Source organism: Diadema antillarum, unplaced genomic scaffold (genome assembly GCF_040938485.1).
Source record: "Diadema antillarum isolate AM-2024a unplaced genomic scaffold, OU_Dant_1.0 scf00000006, whole genome shotgun sequence".
Taxonomy (NCBI): Eukaryota; Metazoa; Echinodermata; class Echinoidea; order Diadematoida; family Diadematidae; genus Diadema; species Diadema antillarum.
In genome coordinates this window covers 3,625,908-3,639,423 of record NW_027270895.1, presented here as the reverse complement: position 1 = coordinate 3,639,423, position 13,516 = coordinate 3,625,908, and positions in this window count along the sequence as shown.

Here is a 13,516-nt window from a genome sequence, read left to right as displayed (position 1 = left end):
GAATGAAGAAAGGGTGAAGGGAGGACGAATATTAATACATGTACACAACTTTTTTTTTGCACAAAATATGCACTACGTGCAGATCGACAGGGTGTCACTCTCAATCCCTCTCTTTCTCTATCTCTTTCTATTTTTCTCTACATATTAATGTGTATGAGATGGCGAGTGTGGGTGTGTGTGTACGTGTGTATGTTTGTGTGGCAGTGATCACAAGCACCCGTGTTGATCTTCCTGCCTACTGCTAAATTTATGATTAGTGAGATTTTTATATCACGTGGGACTCGAGCGATGAGGAGCGCTTTATGTGGCAGTATGAAATGAAAAAAATAATTCATTATGCAGTATCTATTGTATTCCTTTCATGCCCCTTGACTGAATAAGTTAAGAAACGTGGTTAACCTGTTTTCTCTCTTTTTTTTACCCCAGATGATAATCGTATTTTGTGATGATATGTTCATGAATTGTCAAAACAAATACAAAGTAATAGGCCTACAGCGTACTCTAGTGGAAAAAAAAAATCCGGATGTATGTAATTTGAAAAAAAAAGTTGTGTTTTTTAATCATTTTGAACAAGTTATATGTTCAGGGGTTTGTCTTTATTCATATCAGTTCTTTGTGCCTTAAAAGCCCAGTACAGTGTTGGAAACAAAAATGGCACTGATTGATTCAAAATCTGATGTATATTCCAATTCCCTACACACTCGAAGGAAAATGGTTAAAAACGACGTAAGTTCGTGAAAATACATAACACTCTACCACCGTAATAATAATGCACACCTTATAGCAATCGAATAATTTCAAGCACAGTGATGGTAGTATTGGGCTTTGCGGCATGAATGAGAATAAATTATTCTATTTGCCAAAAAATAAAAAATAAATAAATGAAAAAAAGGAGGAAAATAAGGACTTCTAACATGCACCGGAATGAGATCTACTCCAAAAGCACATAATGAGAAGACAAGTGGAGAAGAAAAAGGCTATAGAGATTTCTATTACAAAGTGATGGAAACTATCGGGATTTTATCTAAAACAGCATTTAGTCACGTCATTGCTGTCGCTTTATACATCAAAAACCACTGACCGCACATCCTGAGAGCCATGCAAGTCCATGTCAACAGATATTTTGAAAAAGACAATAGCAATTCAATCAAAATAATGAAATACATCTGCAGATTCCGAAACCAAAATGTCTCTTAGAAAATGATAGTGACGTCACGACCCATAAAACGTTGTTGAAGTTGGGAAGCATTAAATTTCACTAGCGGAAACTTGGCGACACGAACACACGATCACTCACTTCCGATGTTAAGGTTCTTTGCCTTTGTTCCCCAGATTCAAGAAACAAAGAAAACGAGGCAAAGAAAGATAACATTAAGAAAAAAATAAAACAACTTGATGCAGCTTCTAACGAGTAGCTACTTCAGTATTCTAAGATTTGAACATACACAAATATACATATATTCATGCATACATTCACATAATATAGATACAATGTTTAATGTATATATATATATATATATATATATATATATATATATATATATATATATATACTATTAACATATATATGTATATCTAAACATAGATACAACATACATTATAAAATATATCTACGTATACACTCATTCAATAAGTGATATTTTAGGTTAAGATATCTGTCATCATTTATTACACAGAGACTTAAGAAAATATCACGTTTTCTTCCTTGGCAGAGAGCTACCTGACAAACTGGAGTATGGAAAAGACAATAGTCAAGTTTCGTAATAACAGTAATACACAGACTTCAGTATTAGCAAAGATCCAAAGTAGGGCATCAACATTCACGTGAATTCTATGTCCTCTAGTAAATAACATCGGGTTTAGATTGGTGTGACAGAAATTGTATGCATATATGGCGGCTTCGGCCGACACAAAGGAGAGCTTACAAAAGAAGGAGGGGTAAATAGAAGAAGTTGAAAGAAGCAGATTGCAATAGAACTAGACCAGAAATGGGCTAGAAAGCGTCATTAGCGCTAGTAATAGCTGTTTGTTTGATATCAATATCCAGAAACATATTTGAGCAAACGAGGGGGGTGTAAATAAGTAGGTATGCGGTGTGTCAGAATCGTTTATGAATGAAACGTTCCGGATATTAACTTTTGCGTCAAAGAAAAAGAAAAAAAAAACATGAGCAAATCAAATCGTCAAATTTGCAAATTCGACGCAACGTACAGTGACCCCAAAGGTAACCGCTTGACACCCAACTCGTAAACTTGCTATAAGTGAACAACTTGTCATGATCATGATCGTCGAAATGTCGCATAGACTGCTAAACATTCGAGACATCTATCGGATTACACGATACGATCAAAATGAACTGACGTTGACCCAAGAACATGGCCTCGGCTTTTAGCACCATTTAGTAGTAAACAACGACTGCAAACTGCAAATGTTTTATGCACAGCCGAATCTTTGTGAATGCGCGTCTGAACTGTGCGATATACTTGATGTGATGCTCTCGTGTTGGTATAATTTCATATCAAATGGGTTAGTCAAATACCGGTTAGTGATTGGCTAAACACAGTCACGTGATGGAGGCACATTCGTTATGTTCGCCCATGGGCGAACATTCTTTGTAATGTTCTCCCATGGGAAAACATTTTCACGTAACAAATGACAGAAGGCCTAGGACCACCGCGCGCACAGTGAATTTGGCTCTGCGCGAGCGAGCGATCGAGTGTGTCGTGCTGGTGGTTGACGTTGACGTATTTGACTAACCCATATAATATAACAGATGATGACTTTTGTTGTCGGGAACATGTACCAAACGTTCCACCCTCAGGGTTTAAAATGCTATTTCGGGAGGCTGTAAGTCCCTCAACTTCGTCTCGGGACTTATAACCTCCCTCAGTAGCATTTCAAACCCTTCGGGTGGAACATTCGGTATGTTCCCTCCCCCGCCAGTCATCTATATAATGTATCCACATTGTCAGTATTGTAACGAAGTCCATGCACACTATCATTGTCATCATCCTCCTCCTCCTCTTCATCATCATCATCATCACCACCATCATCATCATCATCAACCTCATCGTCTTTGTCGTCTTCATTATCATCGCGTGAATCCTCACTGACAGTCACTCGGGTTGGGTCTTCTTGCGCGACCGCAGACCTAAGCCGTGGACTTCAATAGTATTATGGTTGTTAGCAGCATTAAGACATCATCATTATCATTTCCGTTCTTGTTGCTGTCATAGTCATCATCATCATCATCATCACATCATCATACTCTACTACACGTCGCTCTGCCGGTAGCCGGCCCCTTTTCCAGCTTCCTTTTTAGAACCTATCCATTCCTTCACGGGACGTTGTCCCTTGATTTCCTAGATATGTTATCTTATGTGGTTCACAATGCGTGATCCAGAAACGAGGGAGTGATCTGATCATGGACCTAGTGGGTCCATGATCTGATGTCAGACCCTAAAGGCCGATATTCGCAGTGGCATGGGCAAGATTTGGGAACACTCTAGCCATCGACCACAGAGGGATGAAAAGGCGGCAGTGATGTCGGTGCTTTGTCACTTCTGTGCACTCCTATTGGCGAACTCTTTGCTGTAGCCCTCATGCGATAATTGTGTCGAGCAAATGAGAACGCGGAAGGAACACTCTGTAGAGGCATAGGAGATGGTGCACATTCTGTTGTTGGCGTTTATCTCTCGTCGTCACCATGGTAACGAAAAAGGACAGATACAAGAGACGCTCCGAAGGTCATTTTGAACCGCAGAAATATGTATGAACTCTATAAACGCATTCAGCCAATGCTTTAGAAATGACAGTAAACCGATTATGAGAGCCAACAGAGGCCCCTCTTGATCATATACCTATAGAATTCTTTACCTCTCTTACAACTTACAAGTATTCATGTGGTAGGCCTAGATGAAAATTAACAGAAGGCACGACAACAGAGAACAGCATGTACTACTAATATCATGTGGCTCAAGCTATAACCGATGGCGTGACTCATTCTTAACTCCGTCCAAGCCACCGGACACTTGATTTTATGCAATGTCAATGGGATTCTCCGGGCGTTGGCCCTGATAGGGTTAAGTAGAAAGATTTTCATGCAAGCACAGGATGTCCGCACAGAGCTGCCACTCTTTGTTTTCATTAGATTCGGCACAACGTTTCTCCGTCATCACAAGAAACCAAAGTTTTGGCACCTGGTCTAGAAACAGTGCCGAAAGCAGTCGCATGGTCTTGATCTTCCGGTACACCTTTTGCAAGAATCCTAAAATAAAATGATTTCATTTTAAGTTCTGAAACGAAGTACAAGAGCCGTCTGATGCCTCAGTTCCGGGCGGGATGTCTGTCTTTCGTCAAGGGCATAATTATAGAGGGGTGAAATAATTATGAGTATTTTTCGAAAGAATAGCTGTTGGCTATGTAGCGGACACGGTACAAGTACGGTGAAGTGCAACGAAGAGAAGGATGGGCAGAGTTGGTTGCATGACAGATCGACTGACAAATGTATTGAGTGAGGAAAGGGGGGGGGGGAGAATGAGAATGTGATGTGCTTGTAAACAAGGCAATTAAAATCAAGGTCTAAACAAGTTGACTTGTAAGGCTCGGTATTGTGTCGCACGTTCAAAATGCCGAAGTGGAAAAGGAACTCTATACACCCACTCAGGTAATCTCTGGTATACGCCTCGTTAACAACATGGTCATGCATTGTCATTGCGGGGGTAATGAAACGCAAACATTATTATTATGATCGTCAGCAGAATGTGAAAAATGAAGGGAGGCACATTTAAAAAAAGAAAGGAAAAAAAAAGAAATGGTGCTTATGATTGTCTGCATGTATGTGAGTTTTAAAGAGAGACCTGGTTAGAAAAAAAAAAACACTGATCGAAAGATAATCGCAAGATGATCGAAAGATTCCTCTCCCCTTGTCTTGCACGTCTGTAATGTCCCATTTCTTTCTTGTTATTATGCATTATTAAAGTTTATGCATACGTCCTATTAATGCCAGTGTCCTTACCGACGTCTCTGTCTTTGGCTTTGTCATTGTTGTTTTCACTATCATTATCTTTGTTTCTGTATCTCCATCCCTCGTATTTCCGTATATTCATGCATTTTGTATTCTTTTAATATGTCAAGGACACACTCGACACAAGCTCTTTACTTTTTTAGAGATGTGCCCTGCATGTTCGAACTTATCTCAATGTTATTGTAGGGTCTACTCATGAAGGACTATATTGTTTGCTGGAAATAAATGCCATTGAACGCAAGAGCTGAGCCTAAAGGTGACAAAGGGCAAAGGAAAAATGGGTTGGTGACAGGGGTTAGTGATTTGGGAATAGTTGATGTGAAAACACAGTCTATGCAGTCATCCCGAAATTATTCAGAACAAACTAACGAGCGTGATCCATGTGCGTTCGTTAGTCAACTTGACTGTTCTAGGACTCTATTTTTTTATACGGACTCACGTTTCATGCTACAAGAGAGAAACGAACAGGTGTTGAAAAAAAAAGGTAACTATGACTACCAGGTATGCGTTTTTCTTGTTTTTGTTGCTGTTGTATTTCAAAACTTCCTTCCCTAGCCAATGACGGGGAATAATGGTAAAATACACGCTTCCAGTCATGCGGGGCAGACCTCCTACTGTATCAACAGTGATGCTTATACCAGGGAAGTGGAAGCCGCATCCCTGCTATACAGTACCTCTCTGCTTTGAGCATGATGGGGCTATGTGCTGTTTAGCTCCGTGCCTTGAGCATTATAGCTCCATGTTTTGAGACAGGGCTATACTACTGAAGCCACCTTGCTCATTAATCAAGATACCGCCCCACCTGACGACATCACCTCCCGATGGCCAATACATCATGGTGGTGGTAGGAGGCTTGCCATCAAGGAGGGGTTACCATGGTGATACCGCCTCTTAAAGTGACGCAACACACCAAGTTCAACTTTCGTAAAAATGGCAAAATCCAGGCAATGGAATTTTTACAGTTTCATCGTAAGATTAAAACTTACAATGATATTGTCCATAATCTCGTGTACAAATTAAATGAGGTTTTCAAAGCTTCCAACCACCATGTTAACCTGCTAGCAAGTTTCACTACATTTCCTTTTTTATTTTTAGATGTACAGTATAATATCTCACAAACAAACTCATAATTATGAGACCTATAAGACAACGACCCATCACCTCACCTTCTTTATTACATAATCATTTTAAAAATTGTTTGTGACCGTTGTTCCTGTATAATATAAATATGCGGCACTTTGAAATACTGCTGTGATAATTTACTTCTACACCGGATGTCCGATCTTAATCATTAGTATCTCTTTGGCCCGAATTCACGAAGGCGGTACAAATGAAACCATGGTTTAAAACATGGAGCGCCAAGTGTCGCATGGAATATGTCGTTATACGAAATCAGTCATTTCGTCGATGAAATGATCATTTTGTAACGAAATGACAACATTTTGTAACTAAATGAACATTTCGTCCACGAAATGATTATTTCGGTAACGAAACGGTCATTTTGTCGACGAAATGACCAATTTCGTAACGAAATATTCCGTGCGACACTTGGCGCTCTATGGCTTTTGTCCATGGTTTAAACCATGGTACCACCTTCGTGAATTCGGGCCTTTTTGTGTTTACCTTATATTTTTCATTAAAGTAAACTTGAAAACGGAGTTGTTTTGTCCAATTTAAGCAATGCTCGACGAGATAGGACACCAGTTACGTGCTTCCTAAAGAATTTACGTGTTGCATAAATGACCTAAGACAAGCCGGTCAATGGCTCCTAGTTAACTTCGGCAGTCACCTTGATTAGTCCATTTAGAGGCAACCTTTAAGCAGACAAAAGTGGTTACCACAAAATACAAATCAACGCCATGTGCCCTGGAAAATAATGAGATGATGAGTATACTGGAAGCAATATAACCAGGGACAGACAAATCATGCATTACTATGTACTATAACACACATACACACATCATGCAGAAGAATATCCAAACAATAATACACGCACACGTATCCATAAACATACACATCACACGTACACAGATGTAAAGAAAAAGTAACATTTATATTGATTTATTGCAATACATGTATATAAATATAGTGTAGGCCTACTTTATCATGAACATTCCCTTAAAAATGTGTACAAAACAGCAAACATAAACACACAGAAATACACGCAGAAATCATAAACATGCACCCATACACACACACATAAACACACACACATAGTAATGTCCCAGGTCCTGTGTAACTTCTTTCTTCTTCTTCTTTTTTTTTGTGTTTCTTTAGCATTCTTGCCCTTTCTTTCTTTTTTCCCTTTTCTATTTTATGTTATGAGAACGAACTGGTTTTCTCACCGGATAATTGAACTGATTTCGGAGTTCGTGCGTGCAGCCGGGCCGTTGTGTGTTATGACAAGAATTTCTTTTGGAGTATTTGCGTACTGACAAAAAGTCTTAAATGATTACAAATATTTCGGGTCCAATTTGAGCCGAACAATGGTTGACAAGGCGCCCCGCGGCGCTGGCGTACAATGAAAGCAAATTAAGGCCGTAGCAGACCGATTGCCAAATTCCCTACCACAAACAGGACTAATCATCACGCTATGTTGCCCAATCCGTGTCGTGTGATCTGAAGAACTTTAATCCACTGGTTCAAAAACGGAATGGTGATTCCATACGACATCCGCGGTTCCTGTGAGCTACGGGTTAAAGAAAAGAAAAATCAGCACCCGCTGGCGGCGCCCTATTTTGATTTTGAATGCATCATTAGAATACAATAACCAAGTGCCAATCAAAGGCGTGTGTTTGACGTTCATTCTTGTTCTTTCTTTCTTTTTCTTTTTCTTTTTAACGACCAGAGTGTTTGAAATTCGTAGATTGTGGCATCTCAATCTTTTTCACGCAAATTTAATGCCAATCAAATACGTATTCATATTGATATTTTGACGTCCGTGTACGGAGTGTAGAAGACCTCAGATCAATGGTATCGCAATCTATTTTCACAGCTCACGCTGCACAATCTATTTCACTGCACAAAGAGGCAATGCCAACTTATCGTGTATAGGCCTACTACAACTGTCAAAAGTAGTATGGGGATCTGCAGTGTATGTTGAATATTTAGGGGGGAAGCGAGATCATTTCAAGTCAGTAAGCTGTCTCTCCCTACAACACATTAATTTCATATCTCGTTATAGACACGTCACTGTGAAAGACTATTTATCCAAGGAACACAGCTTTAAATAGCTCTACAGTTGATCATGTACTACTGACCTTTATGAAACAGACATGAATGTACCTGCAAGGTTACAACATGTCATAATTGTTGTCACTGTAAACAATACAGCTGTTTTCTGTCTCATGGCTGTACACAAGTCAATATTAGAAGGAAGATGACTACTACTCTATAATCTTTAGTCACACTAAGTGGAGAGGCGAAGCTTAAATGAAGGTACAATTAGTTTGCTTGAATGCTTTTTCCATGAAGGAAAGTCAGTAAAGATTTACGCGCAGGTCAGTGGGAGATTTGTGTGTTGACATCTTGACGTCACACAATTTCTACATATTGTGATTGTGACTGATATCATCGTTTCGCAAAAACTTCCAAAACTGCCAAAACTATATTGGTTCTACATGGATGTCTTTATGTCGTAACTGATACCTTCCTGCACTCTTATTATCCTGGTTTTGGTCTCTCTACAGAAGTCAAGGTGAATGGCATTAAAGGCGTCAAATAAGATTTGTTAGAAAGCTGTTTCGTACTTTCAGTAATAAGACAGTTATTCGAGCTGGATAATCATTCATAATCCGACATTGTATACAAATCGTCTATAATGGCAAGTATTTCACGATTTGTTTTTCTATTTACCAATTCTTGCTTAATGATTCATGTGACAAGAAAGAGGCAAGCGGTGTGGTCACCATGGTAACGAGATCCTTATCGTCTGCTTTAGAGCTACACAGATGAGAACATCGTAGGTAACATGAGTGAATGGATGTTGTCGCAAAGGTGACACATTAGTAAGTTCTTCCCCTGGATCGTTCTGTTTGGTTCCTTGTCAGTGAGGATAACCTCAAGACATTATCTCACGTCAGTCATGTCAGTGATGGATACCTTTATGGGACATTCACTGTAACCTCCTCTGATACTCGAAGGACGCATCCTGAGGTGATTTGTTGGCACTTGAGGCCCTCGTATTATCATCGTAATTGCTGTTTTATTCTTTTCAAAGGCGAACGCACGTGTTAACCGACCTGGGAGGTATCTTATTAATAGTCTGAAGCATCATCCAAATTTCGATTTACTGCCATAAATCAAACGTTCCGAAATATCTATCTTACAAGGTCACCGGGAAAACAGTACATATTTGAAACTATGCCTCTTCCATAACCCTCCCCTGCAACATAAGTACGCTTATAGGGCATTAAACTGCGTGTTATAATGAAATCCCCAAAGGGGAATTTTCTTTCTCCTTTTTGATGAAGACGCGAGTTCAGGCTATGGTGTAAAAGATAAATGACTAAAGTGAGCGACGATTTGAAGCCCTCAATGCTCTGTCGATCAAGCGTTAATTGGTATGGCTTCTGGCTGGTTGCAACACCCCGATTTGACGCAAACAACGTGAAAAGATGTTTTCTGTGTGTAAACACCGCAGTTGTTACACACATAAGTGTCATTACACTTGCTGTACCAATAATAGTCCGTCCTGCACTATTGCGTGTTGAGCTCAAAAGGAATGCAAATTCTTACATGAAATATCATTTGAAATATCAAGGGAACGATGTCAAATGTCAATTTTAGGAGAATAGGTTAAAAAGATGATATCTATCTGGTCCACTACTTTTTTTTTTGTACGTCATAGATATATAATGTGACCTGACGGATTTATACATTCCCTTTTGGTATAGACGTACATCATAATTCTCCGTTATTCAATTCTGTGTTTGAAACTTAGTTCATACACTTTGCACAGAATTATAACATGTAAAAAGTCATGCCCTAATTTACCGTGTACAACATGATGTTTGCATCACACAATGAAATACGAATGATAACAGTGATGGTCATGAATGCACCGATTCAATAAGTTTACACAAACATAAAAAGATAAGACACAAGAATGTCGAGATTTAACACACAGCAATAATGAGGTCTCAGATATATACTTGGAAGGTAGACCCATACGCGTTAACATGGTTTATAGGTAGGCCCCTATTTAAGACATACAAGAGTATTATTTTCGATCTCTCTTTCAACATATAGAATCACGAAATTACACTCATGAGTAAAGAAAAAGTGTAATGAGGAATGTGTAAAAGCTGATATCGGTATATATAATTGGTAGGTTTAGCCCATCAGGCCCTGAGAGGATTTCTTGCTGCAGAAACCTTGTCATCAGCAAATTGGTAAAACTGCTGTTTTGTTTCTTTGGTTTTCTTTCGATTGGGAAAAATGGAATTGGCGAAGTTCGTAAAATATGAAAAAAAAAACCTAGAAAGATATTAATGAAAGTTTTTTTCACTTGAATAAAAGCTTATTCTCTAAAGTATGTTGCGGATTTTAAGAATCGGTTATACATGTAACAATCGATACAGTTTTAAAGATTTTGCAACCGTAACAAGCAAACATTTTACGAGCAACAAAAGCTATAGGGCACGAACGGTGGATATTCTTAATCAACCTTAATTTCAGAAACACTTACAATAGATGGCAAAATTTTCATAATAAATACCGTTACACCAAACCACAAAAATGTTAATGGAATTTTACAAAATTTCACAGAGCCAGCACCTGGACATTCCGTGAGAGATTGCGCTCTATAATCCGATTGATGACCACATCATCAAAGACAGCGAAATTTTCCATCTGTGCACATGTACAAACACATAATATATGCAATTAAACAATTAAACAAACAAAAAATGTACTCTCGATACAAAACTTCTTACAAAAGATGTGGATCAGAGAAGACATGCATTTTCTACACTTATGTAGTTTGAATCGAAATTCCCCACAGCTATTTTTAATTCTTCATGAAGACATATACCGCTGACTTAAGTAAGGAGAAAAATGGTTTAGCCTTGAAAGTATAATGTTCTCGGGAATATACTGATGTTGAGATTCCTGTTTACGCGTTCAGAACGAATTCTTTTGTGTGTAAAATCCCTTGTCTCCTCCCTGTGTTGCATATATGTATGTTGTGTGTGATGGTGCACGTGTGTGAGTATTATTCATCTGAACTCCATCAATTCTTGTCATCTGAGGGGTGGAAATAATGGCGTCAAGATGGATAAGTTATGAAAGGAATCCTGATTGCATTTTGTTTGTGTGTGAGCGTGTGTTGTGTGTGAGCGGTAATTCCCCTAGGGAGCATCTTAAATGCCAGTAATGGTGCTAATCACGTTGGGCTCAATCAGTTCAGCCGTCTTATGCCATGGGGAGTTAGGTGCTTTAAGGAACTTACAACTACCTAACCATGTAATGATCGTATGTCGTGTTACGGAGACGTAAGCAAAACCGGCGATACATCGGATTTTCGATGTCCTCAAAACAGCTGCGGCTACTGTGATGCGACCTTATGATGTAGCTGATGTTGATTGGACTGACACTAGGCGCGGTCACTCTGGCAAAACTTCGAGATCTTAAAGATCGCGATCTTAAACTTCTCGATCTTTTGCCAGTCTGACCGCGCCTCTGATTCAAGATTTGAGAGAGGCTGGTTGCAAGTGTGGAAATTCCGACAAATATTTGAAGGATTGCACATCGATGGCACCTAGACCACCCCTTCCATGCTCTCTCTCTCTCTCTCTCTCGCACACACACACACATACACAAACACACAAACGCACAAACAACAAACAAACACAAACAGCTAGATAAAACAAAGCAAGGCTTTCCATGGCTTTTCTTAGTCGGTAATCCCGGACTATAACGGCCCAGACTTTTTCCTTGCACCTTCTTCCAGCTGCCACCCTATCTGACCCGACAACATACCAAAAGGGCTGCAACCTCCCTTGGAAACAGTGGTTCACCCTGAACCGCATCCGAACCCTCCATGCAATGACAGGCCACCGTCTACACAAATCGGGATTCTTGGATTGTCCGTACGTCGCAGGATGAGTGAGGCCATCCTGACCAAACCCTGCGCCATATCGTGGAAGACTATACAACCTTCGGAAGTATCCAGGAGGGCTTGCAGAACTTGAAAAAAAAAAAAAAAAAAAAAAAAAAAACAAGTGATGACGCCCTGGTCCGGATCAGCAACTTGGACATTAACCTATAGAGACTATGACCTCCCCTTTGTACAGTATTGCATCATACGACAGAAGAAGACAGAAGAGGAATTGCCACTTTGTAGGACCTAGCTAGCACCGCGATTGCGACGCTATAACACCGCACCAACTGAACATGAGGGACAGCCCCGGAGTTACTCTATCACCGGCCAGGGTTTGACCAGGGAGGTGATGAGCCTCTCATCTAACTGGTTTGACCATGAAGTTATAGTATCTCCATGGTTAGACCACTCTTCCTTTATAGCACATGAGAATCGAAATGAGGCCAAGCTTGAAGCTTGAGAAATTAGTGGTGTTTGGGGGAAGTGTGTGTGTGTGTGTGTGTGTGTGTGTGTGTGTTTCAGTTGGAAAACAAAAGTCTGCTCCGTAAGATCAAAGATAGTTTGCATTGTTTGCTTGGTTAACACTGATTCTGTCATTTGCTCTGTAACACTGTGGCATATCGTCCATTTTAAAGAACACTAGGAATACGCCATCGCACATATACGTGCCGCCATAATTTTGTGGTACAATACAACAAATACCAACAAAGGTAACAAAAACGCCACCATCACTCTATCAACAACAACAATGGTAAACCCCATCCAGTACCCTAAAGTAGCCTCCACAGAACGCATTCCTCGGGGTTGTGGACTTGAATGTCTTCTGCACGCCTCCCGAATTTCGACGGAATGCTTTCTATAATAGCGGCAGACGCCAATCATGCTGTAAATACTCCATACATTGTTTTCGAGGCATGTCACGTGACCAATCCGAAGTCAAACCGGTGGAGGTGATGACAGTGAAGCCCAGGTAAAGTGTGACGTTTTGTTTTGGCTTCGAATCTTCTTGAGAGCAGGGGCTTCCTTCGGTTCACCGTCAGGTGAGCTCGTCTGCTTTCTCTCGAAATAGAGAGAGAATGACAGAAAGAACAGAGAAAGGAAAGGCAGAAAGGATTGCACCACGAGCCACAAGCCATATAATATGCATGCAAAGTCGTACCAAGGAGGTATAATATGGTTCTATACACGATTCTTTGCTGTTTCCAACTCTCTGGTTCTACACAGCTAAGTATAGTGTCACAGTGAGAAGGTAGACCTTCCTCCTAACTCCCTGGTTTGAGATGCCACTGATCACCAGTGATGCCTTGCCACTGGTGGATTTTAGCTGACGTTTATCATTCAAAGAGAGGAGATGGTCTGGAAGGATGACCTGAAAGAATATCTGCGGA